General features: G+C 38.6%; 1 protein-coding gene and 1 pseudogene across 1 annotated transcript in view; one reads left to right on the top strand and one right to left on the bottom strand.

The window, feature by feature from the left end:
* Nucleotides 1-3,687: 3,687 nt before the first annotated feature.
* On the bottom strand, nt 3,688-4,370 carry LOC122896479 (annotated as a pseudogene).
* Nucleotides 4,371-11,438: 7,068 nt separating this feature from the next.
* The window catches only part of PRR32 (proline rich 32), a 209,159-nt gene continuing 203,879 nt past the window's right edge, over nt 11,439-16,718 (top strand). The window contains 1 exon segment of the mRNA XM_044234823.1: nt 11,439-11,767. The gene's annotated coding sequence lies outside the window, so the exon portion shown is untranslated.

The raw sequence follows: 16,718 nt of genomic DNA, 5'->3' as shown, positions 1-16,718 counted from the left end.
ATGAGATTTCCTGTGTCTGAATAAATTAATGGTTAGGCAAAAATTCTACAGAAGTTTTTTTTAATATATAAATTCAATTAATTAACATATAATGTATTCTTGGTTTCAGAGGTAGAGTTCAGTGATTCACCAGTTGTATATAACACAGTGCTCATTACCTCTGGTGCCTTCCTTAATATCCACCATCAGTTACCCCATCCCCCCACCTCCCTTTCAGCAACCCTCAGTTTGTTTCCTATAATTAAGAGTCTCTTTTGGTTTGTATCCCTCTCTGATTTCATTTTGTTTTATATTTCTCCCAGTTCCCCTATGCTCCTCTGTTTTGTTTCTTAAATTCCACATATAAGTGAAATCATATGTAATTGTATTTCTCTGATTGACTTATTTCACTTAGCATAATACTCTAATTCCATCCACATCATTGCAAATGGCAAGATTTCTTTTTTTTTTTGATGGCTGAGTAATAGTCCATTGTGCATATACACCACCTCTTTTTTAACCATTCATCTATTGATGGACATCTGGGCTCTTATTGTGGGCATTACTGCTATTAACATTGTGCCTCTTTGGATCACTACAGTTGCATACTTGAGGTAATACCTAATAGTGCAATTGCTTGGTCATAGGGTAGTTCTATTTTTAACGTTTTGGGGAACAACCATACTGTTTTCCATAATGGCTGTCTACCAGCTTGCATTCCCACCAACAGTGTTGGAGGGTTCCCCATTCTCCACATTCTCACCAACATTGTTGCTTCCTGACTTGTTAATTTTAGCCATTCTGACAGGTGTGAAGTGCTATTTCATTGTGGTTTTGGCTTGTATTTCCCTGATTCTGAGTGAGCTTGAGCATTTTCTTCATGTGTTTGTTGTCCATTTGCATGTCTTCTTTGGAGAAGTGTCTGTTCATTTCTTCTGCTCATAAGCCTAACCTTTCTTATGTATTCCATAAAGTCGCTGACCTTTCTAGTTCTTTCAAGTGAAAGAATTTGGAGTTATTCTTAGTACTAATCTATCTATCCTTTACTGTTCAGTGTATCAAACCAGCAACTTCTTTGTTGAGTTTTCCCTCCAAATATTTCTCAGATCTCTCCTCTCTTCCCCATTCTCCCTACAGTATCATTAATTTACAATTTAATCATTTCTGTTATTGTAAAATTACAGCAAAAGTCTTCTAAATGATTTCATTCCTTCTAACCTTAACTCCTTGGAATTTGCCTTCCACACTGCAGCCAGAGTCCTCTTTCTAAATTAAAAATCTGGGACACCTGGTTGTCTCAGTGGGTTAATTTGGTTGACTCAATTTTTTAATTCGGGTCATGATCTCAGGGTACTGGGATTGAGCCCTGAGATTTGTGCTCTGCACTCAGTGGAGAGTTTGCTTTGGAATTTCTCTCCCTCTCCTTTTACACCTCCCCCAGCTCTTATGCACTCTCTCTTTCTCTCTCAAATAAATAAATGAATCTTTTTTCAAATGACAAAATTAGCAAGACAGGAAACAACATGTGTTGGAGAGGATGTGGAGAAAGGGGAACCCTCTTACACTGTTGGTGGGAATGCAAGTTGGTGCAGCCTCTTTGGATGGAGAACAGTGTGGAGATTCCTCAAGAAATTAAAAATAGAGCTTCCCTATGACCCTGCAATTGCACTCCTGGGTATTTACCCCAAGGATACGGATGTAGTGAAAAGAAGGGCCATCTGTACCCCAATGTTTATAGCAGCAATGGCCATGGTCACCAAATTGTGGAAAGAACCAAGATGCCCTTCAACGGACGAATGGATAAGGAAGATGTGGTCCATATACACTATGGAGTATTACGCCTCCATGAGAAAGGACGAATACCCAACTTTTATAACACCATGGACGGGACTGGAAGAGATTATGCTGAGTGAAATAAGTCAAGCAGAGAGAGTCAATTATCATATGGTTTCACTTATTTGTGGAGCATAACAAATAGCATGGAGGACAAGGGGAGATGGAGAGGAGAAGGGATTTGGGCGAAATTGGAAGGGGAGGTGAACCATGAGAGACTATGGACTGAAAAACAATATGAGGGTTTTGAAGGGGTGGGGGGCTGGGAGGTTGGGGCAACCATGTGGTGGGTATTGGAGAGGGCACAGCTTGCATGGAGCACTGGGTGTGATGCAAAAATAATGAATACTGTTATGCTGAAAAAAAATAATAAATTTTTTTAAAATGACAAAAAGTTCCTACTTTTAAAAGTTTTAGTGGACTTATATGTTCACATACCCCAAACTTCCCATTGAGTAAGTAATAAAATTACAGTGAGGCAAAATATCAACTATCTTGAATGGTAGTCAAAGTTCTGTCACACAATAGGAGTAGTTTCTGTTAAAAGAAGTTCAAATGACTCCCTAAAGCAGAGAATGATGGAACCAATTATCTTAAGAAGGATAAACATCCTCTATTTCACAGTTGCTTCTTTTAGAGAGGTCAAGATATTGCAACCAACAGCAGCCATACCCAATTCTCCTATTCATCTCTGTCCTGAACTCTAATTCTCAGATATATAACATGACTTTAGAGTTAGTATCATAGGTGCTTTGTATCTTAGAATGTTAAATAAACACAGGAAAAGGCTAAGCAAGGAAGAGCTATGAGAGGAATGCACACTAGGCATTATAATATTTAAATTGTTTCTAACAACTTGACACCTCTAAACTAATTCAGAGTATTCATGTGTGTCAAGACACTATTTTTAAAATTGTGTTTTTCCTCATATTTCATCTTTCCACTACCACCTCTACCTTATTCAAGCCTATCTATAGTTTCGCTGCTTCAGAGAACAAGTGAAAATCAATCTGTGCAACAACTATTTTTTGAGTATTTTTTATGTAACAGGCACTGTTCTAGATTCTACAATTATAGACATCAAAAAGGGGCAAAATGGGGGAAGATGGACAATTAATAAATTAACAAATAATAGAAATTGAGGCAATTATGAGAGCTATGGAAAATAATAATATGAGGTAAGAGATGAGAAATTAGGGAAGATCTCTTTGAGGAGGTGACCTTTAAATGAATGAAGTGAGGGAGTAAACATGCAGGTGTCTGAGGAATGAGCATTGCAGAAAGAAGAGCACATTTAAGGGTCCTAATTACTATGATCTGAACACATTTAGTTTAAGACCTTGGCTGATGGTCATCCAAGGGTGTTTTTGTTCTTATTCAACATAAGTCAGCATTCAGCTCAATGACCTTTAGAAGGATCTTAGCAGACAGGATTTGATCCTCGCTTGGATTCAAAGGACAGTGGAATAAATTATTACAGACTAAATTTTAAAAATTACAGACTGGGTGCTTGGGTGGCTCAGTCATTTAAGTGCCTAACCCTTGGTTTCACTTCAGGTCATGATCTCAGGGTCCTGAGACTGAACCTTGTGCGGGACTGTGCTTTCAGTGCAGTTTGCTTCACATTCTCTCCCTCTGCCCCTGTCCCCACCTAAAATAAATAAATAAATCTTAAAAAAAAAAAAGAAGAAAGAAAAAATACAGGCAATAGATTTAGGAGATTCCTCCTCAGTATTTCTACAAAGTATGGATCATATACAAGAAGAGATGAAATTGGGTTAGTCTGAGGTGAAAATGGAGCCGCCTAAAAGGTAAGAATACTTTTTTTTTTTTTGACAGGAAGTTGGATTTATTGGTGGGCATGAATATGACGGGAAGAGGTAGTGCCAAGGTTCTCATGAGTGCAGAGCCCTCCATTTGTCCAAGGGACCATGGTTAGGGATGTATTTGACCCCACAGCCATCTGGGATAAGCCAATTTTCAGCCACCATGTCTTCAAATTCATCCACATTGAACTTAGTAAAGCCCCACTTCTTGGAGATGTGGATCTTCTGGCGGCCAGGGAACTTGAACTTGGCCCTGCGTAGGGCCTCAATCACATGTTCCTTGTTCTGCAGCCTGGTATGGATGGACATGATGACTCGGCCAATGTGGACCCTGGCTACTGTGCCCTGGGGCTTTCCAAAAGCACCCAGCATACCTGTCTTCAGCCTGTCCACTCCAGCACAGGACAACATCTTGTTGATGTGGATGACATGGAAGGAATGGAGCCGCACTCGGATGTGAAAACTGTTTTGCCACAGCTTTTCACCATGTATTTGTTGGCACAAATATGGACAGCCTCCAGGGCTTCAGAGTAGAGCTGCTCATATTCATTGGACACCATGTGGCCTCATAGAGGGAACTCATCTACTTTTGCCTTCTTCCGCCCCAGGTCAGAGATGCGAATCTTGGCATCAGGGACACCTCTGCAGAAGTGAGATTTGAGATACGGCTTGTTCTTGCAATACCGGTAACACCGGGCAGGGCGGCAGCCCATGGTGACACCAGGATCTTCAGTGGCGTGCCAAAGGAAAAGAACGGTAAGAATACTTTTTAAAATGCTGGATAAGTAAATAATTAGGAAAATGAGAATAAAAGATACTATTTCAGAAAGCAGAAGAGAAAAACACATATGAAAATAATTAGCATGTGGATGACATTGGATAAATATCACTTATGGCATTGATAATTAAATGTTGATAGATTAAAGTATGTTTTAAAATCTTCAATGTTGGGCGCCTGGGTGGCTCAGGGGCTTTAGCAACTGTCTTCAGCTCAGGTCACAGTCCTGGAGTCCCTGGATCCAGTCCTCCATGGGGCTCCCAGCTCCATGGGAAGTCTGCTTCTCCCTCTGACCTTCTCATATCTCATGTTCTCTCTCACTGTCTCTCTCTCAAATAAATAAATAAATAATAACATCTTAAAAAAAATAAAATCTTTAAAATCCTCAATGTTGGGGTGCCTGGGTGGCTCAGTGGATTAAGCCTTCTGCTTTCAGCTCAGGTCATGGTTTCAGGGTCCTGGGATTGAGCCCCATGATTGAGCCCCGCATGGGGCTCTCTGCTAAGCAGGGAGCCTGCTTCCCCTCCCCCCACTCCTACTTGTGATCTCTGTCAAATAAATAAATAAATAAATAAATGCTCAATGTTTACCACGAATATAAGTAAAAATAAAATGCGTGTTTTTGAATGATAAATGAATAGAATGTAAAATAAATATTTTCTATTAAAATAGAATATAGATATGAGAGAAAAGACAAGATAATAAAATAAGAACAAATTTTTCATTTCCACGAATAAATTTAAGATTTAATTTATTTATTTGAGAAAGAGAGAGGATGAGAAAGAGAGAGAGTATGAGAAGAGGGAGGGTCAGAGGGAGAAGAAAACTCCCTGCCAAGCAGGGATCCCAATGTGGAACTTGATCCTGGGACTCCAGGACCATGACCTGAGCCAAAGGCAGTTGTTTAACCAACTGACCCACCTGGGTACCCTCCAAGAATAAATTTAAAATGAATCATGTTATTTTTAAAAAAGAGAGACTCTTAAATTGGATTTAAAGATAAATTCATCCATATGACGACTTACAAGATACTTTAATAAAATAAATGATAGGAGAAAATTAAAATTAGATGTCAGACACTGACATATCAGTCAGATATAATCATAATAAAATATATTCAGATTATTATTATAAAAAATAGAGTTCAAGGAAAAATGAATCCAAACAATTAATATCTTGGACAAAGGATACACTCCACAATGAAGTTATAATAGTCATAACAGTCATAAACTTTCATTCTCTCAAAACAATGCCATCAAAATATAAGAATGAAATGCTCTTTGAAATGCAACTCAGCTGGGACTGCTTCGAAGTAGTAGTAAAATGAGAGATCAACATTCAACTCTTGAGGCATATACTAATGCTTCAGAGAAAGAAGTAGTAAAAAGAATCCTTTCTTTTATTCTGTTTCACAAGTTATACAAATCTAGAAAATTCTAGAGGGAAAAGCACAGGAAAAAAAGTTTTTTAAGGAACAAATGGCAGAGGACATATTCATCCTTTTTTAGCCCATCCACCCCTTCTTAGCCCATCATTTCTTAGAATCCAGGGTTGGAAGCATCAACAGGAATATCTATTTAGAAAAGTCTTGAGGGGGTTTGCCCAACTGAGAGAAATATCTAGAAGTAGGGCAAGACTCATCTAGGACATATCATACATAAACCTAAGCAATTCCATAGAAGAAGGTAGAAGCAGATGCTAAGGTGCACAGGACTGAAAATGCCCTGATAGGATGCCAGAGGCATATAGAGAAAAGAAGAGATCTTTTACGGAAAAAGCAAGACAAGACCCTTGTGACTATTAAAATATTCTTTTTTTTTATTAAAGTATTCTTTATTTTACATAATGCTGAAATGTCCATCAGGATAGCATTTCATCATTAGTAACAAAAACCTAAAAAAAAAAATAATGGTTTAAAAACTAAAAAGTATTTTTCTCTCGTGAGAAGTCCCACAGTGGGTAAACCAAAGTTGTTAAGGTGGGTTCATAATGCTGTTAAGAACCCAGGCTCTTTTTCATCTTCTCCTCTGACTTCCTTGCATATAACTTTTATCTTTATGTACACCACATGTCACAAGATGGCTGCTCCAACCCAAGTCTTATGTCCAAGTGAGGAAAAAAAGAAAAGGAGGACAAAACAAGGCAGTTGTCCACCTATATTAGGAATGCAAAAGTCTTCCAAAATCCCAGCAGACTCTCCCTTATATCTCATTGCCCAGAACTGTATTTTATGGCTACTCCTAGGTACAAAGGAGACTGATAAATGCATATTCGCTGGGTGTGTTGGGTCAATGAACAAAATTTGAGATTCTATAAATGAGGAAGAAGATAAAATGGATACTGGGTAAGCAACTAGTAGTACCTGCCATAGATGGTGATAATTAATAGGTTTTTAATTCTATCTTTATGTGGTGAAATAAGAAGCTGGGAACATTTAATTTAATTATTTTGGTTGAATTATTTTTTTATTTACTTTTTTTAGAATTAGGTTGGCAAACATTTATTATGTAAAAGTCAGTTTTATCACATATGTAAAACATTGCACTAGGCTCTTTGGGGATTGCAAACATAATTTTTTAAAATCAAATTTAATTTTTTAAAAGATTTTATTTATTTATTTGACAGAAAGAGACACAGCGAGAGAGGGAACACAAGTAGGAGGAGTGGGAGAGGGAGAAGCAGGACTCCTGTTGAACAGGGAGCCTGAGGCAGGGCTCAATTTCTGGACCCTGGGATCACAACCTGAGCATAATGCAGAGCCACCCAGGTGCCCTTTTACTTTTAAATAATTTAAATAGCAGTTAGTTAACACAGTGTAATATTACTTTCAGGTGTACAATAGAGTCATTCAACACTTCCGTATAACACCCAGTGCACTCCTTAATGTCCATATTAGTCTGTAACACTATTTTTTAAAATTTTTTATTTTATTTTATTTTTTTAAGATTATTTATTTATTTGACAGACAGAGATCACAAGTAGGCAGAGAGGCGGACAGAGAGAGAGGAAGGGAAGCAGGCTCCCTGCCGAGTAGAGGACCTGATGTGGGGCTTGATCCTAGGACCCTGGGATCATGACTTGAGCTGAAGGCAGAGGCTTTAACCCACTAAGCCACCCAGGTGCCCCTATTTTTTTTTTTTTATTTTATGTTTCTCAAGGCCTGAAAGTCTTAGAATCATTAGGTTAACTTTCTCAAGGTCATTCACTCAGTAAATGACAGTCAAGAGATTTGAATCCATCCTTTCTAACTCCAAAGCCCATAATCTTTTCAAGAAATCAACTTCATCTCACTGATTACTGAAAATTAACCCAATTACTCTACTGTCTTGAAAATCCTAATACCCTTTCCAGCAAGTTTCGTGCTCATCTGTCAATATATGACCCAAGTTTGTTTGGTTGCTTTTTCCTGTAACTGCTCAAATGAAATAGCATAGCACATCACAGGTTCCACAATCAGGAAAACAAATTAATAGAAAGCCTCCATAAGGTAAACAGTCTCTCCTCTGGCTGTTCAAATAAAATGGCATCTGATAGTAAGTTGCCATCTTGACCTTTATTACATGTGCAAATACAGATCTGTTCAGTGTGTTTGAACAATCAAAAGATTTCACTTTGAGGGCTTTAGTACAGGCAGCAAAGAATTCCTCTTCATGTTAGGCACAAATATAAGTTTTAATTCTTTTATTTTCTCTAAAATTACTTTTATTCTTTCACTTTTAGAACTAGCTAATAAGTAGAATTTAGCTCAAGGAATCATTTCACTTTCTCCCCTGGTCACCAGCTGGCTGCTGGGAATTTTCAATCTCTGTGTAAGTCAATTTTGCCCAATTGCAAAACAGGGAAAATTAGAGTTGGCAAAGAGAAGAAAAATGAAGCATAGCATGGACATTTCAGAGTTTTCAAATTTAAAAAAATGATATAAGTAACATATATGTTTTTTAGGCAATTAAATCACTGTGAATTAAATTTTTCTTAAGCAGAATATCTTAGCTTAGGATACAAGCAATTTTATATCTCCTTATCTCTATCTCTGTCTATATCTATCTATCTATCTATCATATATCTATCTATCAGCTATCTATAACTATAGAGGTAGATACAGTTAGATAGGGCTAAGTTAGATATTGTTATCTCTAACTATAGAGATAGATAGATACAGATTTAGATAGCTATGCAGATATGCCACAGAAAATGTGACACCTAAACTGATTTGGATTTGAAGTTTTTTTTTGTTTGTTTGTTTGTTTTGTTTTAAATTCAGAAGGAAAGGATGGAATTTTTATTATCGAAGTCACTGTTCCCTTTCCTCCTCTCTTACTCTCGTTAGTCAATTAAAAGGCCAAACCTCGGGGCACCTGGGTGGCTCAGTGGGTTAAAGCCTCTGCCTTTGGCTCAGGTCATGATCCCAGAATACTGGGATCGAGCCCTGAGTCAGGCTCTCTGCTCGGCAGGGAGCCTGCTTCCCCCTCTCTCTGCCCCCCTCTCTGCCTACTTGTGATCTCACTCTCTGTCAAATAAATAAATAATAACAATTATCATATGGTTTCACTTATTTGTGGAGCATAACAAATAGCATGGAGGACAAGGGGCGTTAGAGAGGAGTAGGGAATTTGGGTAAATTGGAAGGGGAGGTGAACCATGAGAGACTATGGACTCTGAAAAACAGTCTGAGGGGTTTGAAATAAATAAAATCTTAAAAAAAGGCCAAACCTCATAGAATCATAAAACTGGTCAGTCAATTCACATGACAGATTTCTAGGTAATTTTCAGGATCCTTAGCCACAACATTAAATGTCTAAAAAAAAAAAAAAAAAACAGAACAAAACATCAAACCAAACCAACAAGAGTATGTTTCTTGAAATGTTATCAGGCAAATGAAGCCATTAACCATAATAGAGAGCAAGACCACAGACTCAAAACCTGCAGAGTATTCAATAGTCAATTGTCGGGGACCGCCTCCGGCTGGGAAAGTCCCCGCCATTACAAGATGGCGCTTGGCTCACTGCCAGCAAAATACGCTGCAAGTAAACAACGAACTTTCTGGTGAAGCCCGCCTAAAGGAGGACATAGTCATTGGCTGTTTCAAATTTAATCAGCATAGTAACAGGACTCTCATTGGCTCTCCCCATTGTTTGGCCCCTTATTGGTCACCTTGTTCACTGATTGGTCATGTAAACGTATATAAGTGTGTAGACTTGCGGAAATAAAGAGAGAGAAGATACATCTGAACCGGGGCTTCTTGTCGTCCTTGCGGGTCGAGGGCGACAAATGGTGCTGAGACCCGGGAATAGTTAATGAGTAAGTAAACCTTGCAAGGAGAAAAAACGCAGGTAAGCGGGGAAGGAACCACAATTAAAGTGGTGGCAATCTTGTACAAGACCGCAATAAGAAGCGGGCGGCCATAGAGCCGGCATTTTCTTAAGGGACCACGATTAAAGTGGTGGCAATCTTGTACAAGACCGCAATAAGAAGCGGGCGGCCATAGAGCCGGCATTTTCTTAAGGGACCACGATTAAAGTGGTGGCAATCTTGTACAAGACCGCAATAAGAAGCGGGGCGGCCATAGAGCCGGGATTTTATTCCGCGGTAAAGCGGGGAATAAAGGTCGACTGAAGTGTATGTGCGTAAAAAGTCAGTGTGTTAGTTAGTGTCTTTAACGTCCGCGTCTGTTGTCTGTGTGTTCATAATGGGATCTGAAGTATCTAAAGTGCGGTTAGAAGGGTCTTTAAAAGACCTGCTGTAAGCCAATGGAACTCCACTAAAAGCAAAAACTGCTCGGGCCTTTTTGAATACAGTGGAAAAGGCGGCTCCATGGTTCCTAGATGAAGGCTTGCTAAACATACCTCAATGGGACCACCTGTGATCCAGGGTTTGGCCCCTGTAAAACCTATTAATGCCTCGGGGCCATATCAACCTTTGCCATTGAGGACCTGGTGCAACAGGCGAGACATTATCATAAGCTGTTCCATGTGAATGCTTTAACTCTTCGCCTCAAATTTAACATAACAAAAGCACAGGCACGGGACATAGTAGTCTCCTGCAGAAACTGCTTGACTTTACTACCTGCACCGTCCTTGGGGGTTAATCCTAAGGGTCTATTACCTAGTCATATATGGCAAATGGATGTCACACAGGTTTCAGAATTTGGAAAGTTAAGTGGACATATTGGGGGCCCTATTGGGACTGGGATGTATAGCACACTTCCCGGCAAATTGTGTAACTCCCATAGCCTATACTAATATGAGTAACTTACAGAATGTCTCCCGACAGCTCTCCCAGTATTTGCAGGGTGCTTGGTCTGACAATTTTCTGACGATTTTCAAAATTTCACACGAGTACGCGTGTGCAACCAACTTCCCTCCCAGAGCTATTTCAAACATCCAGCAATATGTTCCAGTTTACCAAACAATGGGCTGGCACAATTGGTCTTCTTGTCCTCCTTCTTACTGGCATTCTGCTTCTATTCAGAAAAGTTCACCAATGGAGAACACAGCAGCGAGAGCAGAGCCGAGCTATATAGTACAAGCCCTTTTGTCAACAGAGGCTGGGACATCTCCCCAGATGTGGCTAAGCATGCTAGATCGGTAGTCAAAGACGGGTAAGATCAGTAGAGAAACATACCAACCTAAGACAGGACAGAGATCATCGATATCTTGTGTCTGATGACGGGTAAGGATGTTTTCTGCTACTGATGACCTAAGACAGGCACGATCTCTGCCATAAAACAAAAAAGGGGGAGATGTCGGGGACCGCCTCTGGCCGGGAAAGTCCCCGCCATTACAAGATGGCGCTTGGCTCACTGCCAGCAAAATACGCTGCAAGTAAACAACGAACTTTCTGGTGAAGCCCGCCTAAAGGAGGACATAGTCATTGGCTGTTTCAAATTTAATCAGCATAGTAACAGGACTCTCATTGGCTCTCCCCATTGTTTGGCCCCTTATTGGTCACCTTGTTCACTGATTGGTCATGTAAACATATATAAGTGTGTAGACTTGCGGAAATAGAGAGAAGATACATCTGAACCGGGGCTTCTTGTCATCCTTGCGGGTCGAGGGCGACAGTCAATATACAGTTAATCAAATACAATATCAAATCAATATCAAAATGTACAATATCAAATACAATTTCAAATGTACAGTGTCAAAATACAATACTAGAGATTAATCTTCCATGAGCATACAGCTTACCACTGAATACCTTGCTTTTGGTAGGGAAAAGAAAAGCAAGCAAAAAAAAACAAGAATATCAAGGTTCTCTGGAACTGAGAATCATCATGCCACACCTTTGCATCTGTCACCAATACTCCAATTTGTCTTTCCATGGCACTTCTTGTGCAGTCACTAAGATTAAGGTTAGTCTAAGATACAATATCAGCTAATTTATTTCGCCTGTAAGTATCTATGGACTTAAATTTATCCTTATCTTTTTTTTTTCCTGCTCTGCCTGAATCAGGTGAATTAGTTGTGCAACTTGAATTACTATTAAAATTCCTGAAAGGATTCTCAGGATGTTTGTGAAACCTTTTCTATAGTCTTCAGTAACAACATCCACCATCTCTGTACATATAAAGAGGTCTTTTTCTGTTATTCCTTTTATAAGCATAATAAGCCTTTTCTTGGAGTTCTCTATACAGCCAAAGACATATTGTAAGGTAATAAAGCAATTTAACAAAAGGAGTGTACACTAATGTATTTATACTAATACAACCTAGAGGGTATGTTGTTTCAAACACACTGTGACCCTTCTTCATTTCCCAAATTCTAACGTATTGCATTGCTAGCACCCTTACTTAGTGTAATCTAGTTCAAACCACTCTGGAAACACTCTTCATCTTCTATATCTAATAATTCTTCTGTATAAAGCTGTCCAATTTTCCCAACACCATTTATTGAAGAGACTCTCCTTTTTCCATTGCATATTTTTTCATGATTTGCCGAAGATTATTTGACTATAGAGTTAAGGGTCTACATCTAGGCTGTCTACTCTGTTCCATTGGCCTACATATCTGCTTTTGTGCCAGTACCATATTGACTTGATGATCACAGCTTTGTAATAAATCTTGAAATCAGGCAAAATGATGCCCTCAACTTTTTTCTTTTTCTACATTTCCTTGATGATTTTGGGTCCTTTCTGGTTCCATACAAATATTAGGATTGTTTGTTCCAGCACTTTGAAAATTGCCACTGGTATTTTGACCAGGACGTCATTGAAAATATAGATTGCTCTGGGCAGCATAGACATTTGAACGATGTTTATTCTTCCAATCCATGAGCATGGAATGTTATTCCATCTTTCTATGTCTTCTTGAATATCTTTCATGAGTATTCTGTAGTTCCTTGAGTATAGATCCTTTATCTCTTTGGTTAGGTTTATTCCCAGGTATCTTATGGTTCTTAGTGCTGTTGTAAATGGAATCAATTCTCTAATTTCCCATTCTACAGTTTCATTGTTAGTGCATAAGAAAGCAACTGATGTCTGTGCATTGATTTTGTATCCTGCCACATTACTGAATTGCTGTATGAGATCTAGTAAATTGGGGGTAATTTGGGAGTCTTTTGGGTTTTCCATATAAAGTATCATGGGAGTCTTGGGTTTTCCACATAAAGTATCATGGCATCTGCGAAGAGAGAGAAATTAACTTCTTCTTTGCCAATTCGAATATGTTTTATTAATTTTTGTTGTCTGATTGCTGTTGCTCAGACTTCTACTGCTATGTTAAAGAACAGTGGCAAGAGTGGGCATCCTTATCATGTTCCTAATTTTTTAATATTATTTATTTATTTGACAGAGAGAGAGAGAGAAATCACAAGTAGGCAGAGAGGCAGGCAGAGATAGATGGGGAAAGCAGGTTCCCTGCTGAGCAGGGAGCCCGATGTTGGGCTTGATCCCAGGACCCTGGGACCATGACTTGAACCGAAAGTAGAGGCTTAACCCATTGAGCCACCCAGGTGCCCCTCTCATTTTCCTGATTTTAAGAGAAAGACTCTCAGCTTTTCCCCATTGAAAATGATATTTACTGTGGGTTTTCCATAGATGGATTTTATGAAATTAAGGAATGTTCCCTCTATCCCTAAACTCTGAAGAGTTTTAATCAGGAAAGGATGCTGTATTTTGTTAAATACTTGTTCTGCAGCAATTGAGAGGACCATGTGCTTCTTCTCTCTTCTGTTATTGGTTTGTTCTATTGGATCAATTGATTTGTGAATGTCGAACCACCCTTGCATCCCAGAGATAAATCCCAACTTGCTGTGGTGGATAATGACGTGGTGGATAACCTATTAGCTAGGATCTTGTTGAGAATTATGGCATCCATGTTCATTAGTTATATTGGTCTGAAATTCTCATTTTTGATTGGGTCTTTGACTGGTTTGGGGATCAAGGTACTGCTGGCCTCATAGAAAGAGTTTGGAAGTTTTCCTTCTGTTCTTATTTTTTGAAACAGCTTCAGGAGAATAGGTATTGTTTCTTCATTGAATGTTTGATGAAATTCCCCAGGGTATCCATCATGTCCTGGACTCTTGTTTTTTGGGAGGTTTTTGATCACTGCTTCAAACTCACTACTGGTTATTGGTTTGTTCACATTGTTGATTTCTTCCTGTTTCAGTCTTGGAAGTTTATAGGTTTCCAGAAATGCAGCCATTTCTTCTAGATTGCTTAACTTATTGGCACATAGCTGTTGATAATAATTTCTGAAGATTGTTTTTATTTCTTTGGTGTTAGTTATAATCTCTCCTCTTTCATTCATAATTTTATTAATTTGGGTCCTTTCTCTTGTCTTTTGGATTAGTCTGGCCAGTGGTTTATTGATCTTATTAATTCTTTGAAAGAACCAGCTTCTAGTTTCACTGATGTGTTCTACTTTATCTCTGTTTTCTAACTCATTGCTCTCTGCTATAATGTTAATTATGCCCCTTCTCATGCATGGACTATATGTAATTTGTTGTTGATTCTCAATTCTTTAAGATGTAAAGAAAGTTTGTGTATTTGGGATTTCTCGTTTCTTTTTCTTTTCTCTCTTTCTTTCTTTTTTTCCTTGAGTGAGGTTTGAATGGCTATGTATTTCACCCTTAGGACTAACTTTGCCATATCCCATAGGATTTGGACAGATGTGTTTTTTGTTCTCATTGGTTTCCATGAATTGTTTAAGTTATTCTTTGATTTCCTGTTTGACCCAAGCATTCTTAAGCAGGATGGTCTTTAGCTTACAAGTGTTTGAATTCCTTCCAAACTCTTTCTTGTGGTTGAGTTCCAGTTTGAAAGCATTGTGTTCTGAGAATACACAGTGAATAACCTCAGTCTTTTCGTATGGTCTGAGACCTGATTTGTAACCTAGTATGTGGTCTATTCTAGAGAAAGTTCCACGTGCACTCGAGAAGAGTATTTTGCTGTTTTTGGGTGAAATGTTCTGTATATATCTATGAGGTCCATCTGATCCAAAGTGTCATCCAAAGCTCTTGTTTCTTTGTTGATTTTCTGATTAGATAATCTGTCTATTGCTGAGAGTGACATGTTAAGATCTCCTACAGTTAACATATTCTTATTAATATGTCCCTTTATTTTGAGTAACAGTTGGCTTATGTACTGGGATGCTCCCATGTTGGGGTCATAAATATTTACAATTGTTACATCTTCTTCTTGGAAAGACCCTTTAAGAATGATGTAATGTCCTTCTGTATCTCTGACGACAGTCTTTAGTTTAAAATATAATTTGTCTGATATGAGAATTGCTACCCCAACTTTCTTTTGAGGCCCATTGGCATGAAAGATGTTTCTCCATCACCTTCACTTTCAGGCTGGATGTATCTTTAGGTTCAAAATGTTTCTCTTGTAGACAGCATATGGATGGATCTTGTCTTTTTATCCAATCTGCAACCCTGTGCCTTTTTATAGGAACATTTAAGCCATTCATGTTGAGAGTGATTATTGAAAGATATGTTTTTATTGTCATCATGTTGCCTCTGAGGACCTTGTTTCTGTAGATTGTCTCTGTTAATTTCTGTTCTGTATTACTCTTGGGTCTTTCTTCTTTTATAGAAACCCCCTTAATATTTTTGTAATACCAGCTTGGTGGTCACATAATCTTTTAGTCTTTGCCTATCTTGGAAGCTCTTTATCTCTTCATCTATTCTGAATGTCAGCCTTGCCCTATAAAGGGCAATACTATAAAGTATTCCTGGTTGCATGTTCTTCTCGTTTAGTGCCCTGAATATGTTTTACCAGCCCTTTCTGGCTTGCCAGGTTTCTGTGGACAGTTCTAACATTATTCTAATGTTCCTCCCTCTGTACATAAGGAATCTCTTCCCCCTAGTTACCCTTAGACCTTTTCTCTGAATTTATGACTTGTGGATTTCACCATCACATGCCAGTAGGTTTCTCTACCCTTGTTGACCTTGGGGGGTGTCCTCTCTGCCTCTAGGATATTAACACTTGTTCCGTTCCCCTGATTAGGGAAATTCTCAGCTAGGATTTGCTCAACTATATCTTCTAGTCCCCTTTCTCTCATCACCCCCTCAGGGATTCCAATAATTCTGACATTGGAACATTTCATGGCTTAATTTATTTCTTTAATTCTGTTTTCATGACTTCTAAGCTGTTTGTTCCAGGCTTCCTCCTGACCCTTCTTTTCTATCAGTTTGTCTTCTAGATCACTAATTCAATCTTCTGCTTCATTTACTCTAGCTGTTAGAGTATTTAGATTAGATTGGATCTCACTGATAACATTTTTAAATTCTGCCATATCAGCTCTCACTTCTGCCCTTAGAGATTTCATGTTGTCACTAATGGTCTTCTCCAACTTAGCCATTGTCTGCACAACTGTCACTCTGAATTCTATTTCTGATTTCTTGCTTATGTCCATATCAAATAATTCTGTAGCAAAGATCACAGTGTCTGAATTTTTCCTCTGTTGGGGGTTCCTCCTTCTAGTCATTTTGGTGAGAAGTCATTGAGGGGATGTATAGCTTAAAATATCAACTACTATCCAGGCAAAGTGCACCCTGAAAAGTTTCGGAGCAATTGGAAGCCACCACCAAAAAGAAAGAAAAAAGAAAAAAAAGGACAAACCCCTCCGCCCCAAAATGACCCTCAAGAGTAAGATTTATAAAGTAAAAAAACAAAAACAAACACACAGAAAAACCAAAAAAGAAAAATAAAAAGAAAATAAAAACAGAAAATAAAAGGGGGGGCAATGACAGGAAGGTGGTTATAATCCCTCTATGTGCGTGAGGAAAGATATTCAATTCCTCCTGGGGTATCTTGTTATCTTTGTAAGAGGACTCAACTTTCCAGAGATACAGGGAAGT

Source organism: Neovison vison, chromosome X (genome assembly GCF_020171115.1).
Source record: "Neovison vison isolate M4711 chromosome X, ASM_NN_V1, whole genome shotgun sequence".
NCBI classification, from domain to species: Eukaryota; Metazoa; Chordata; class Mammalia; order Carnivora; family Mustelidae; genus Neogale; species Neogale vison.
This window is presented reverse-complemented; position numbering and strand designations above follow the sequence as displayed.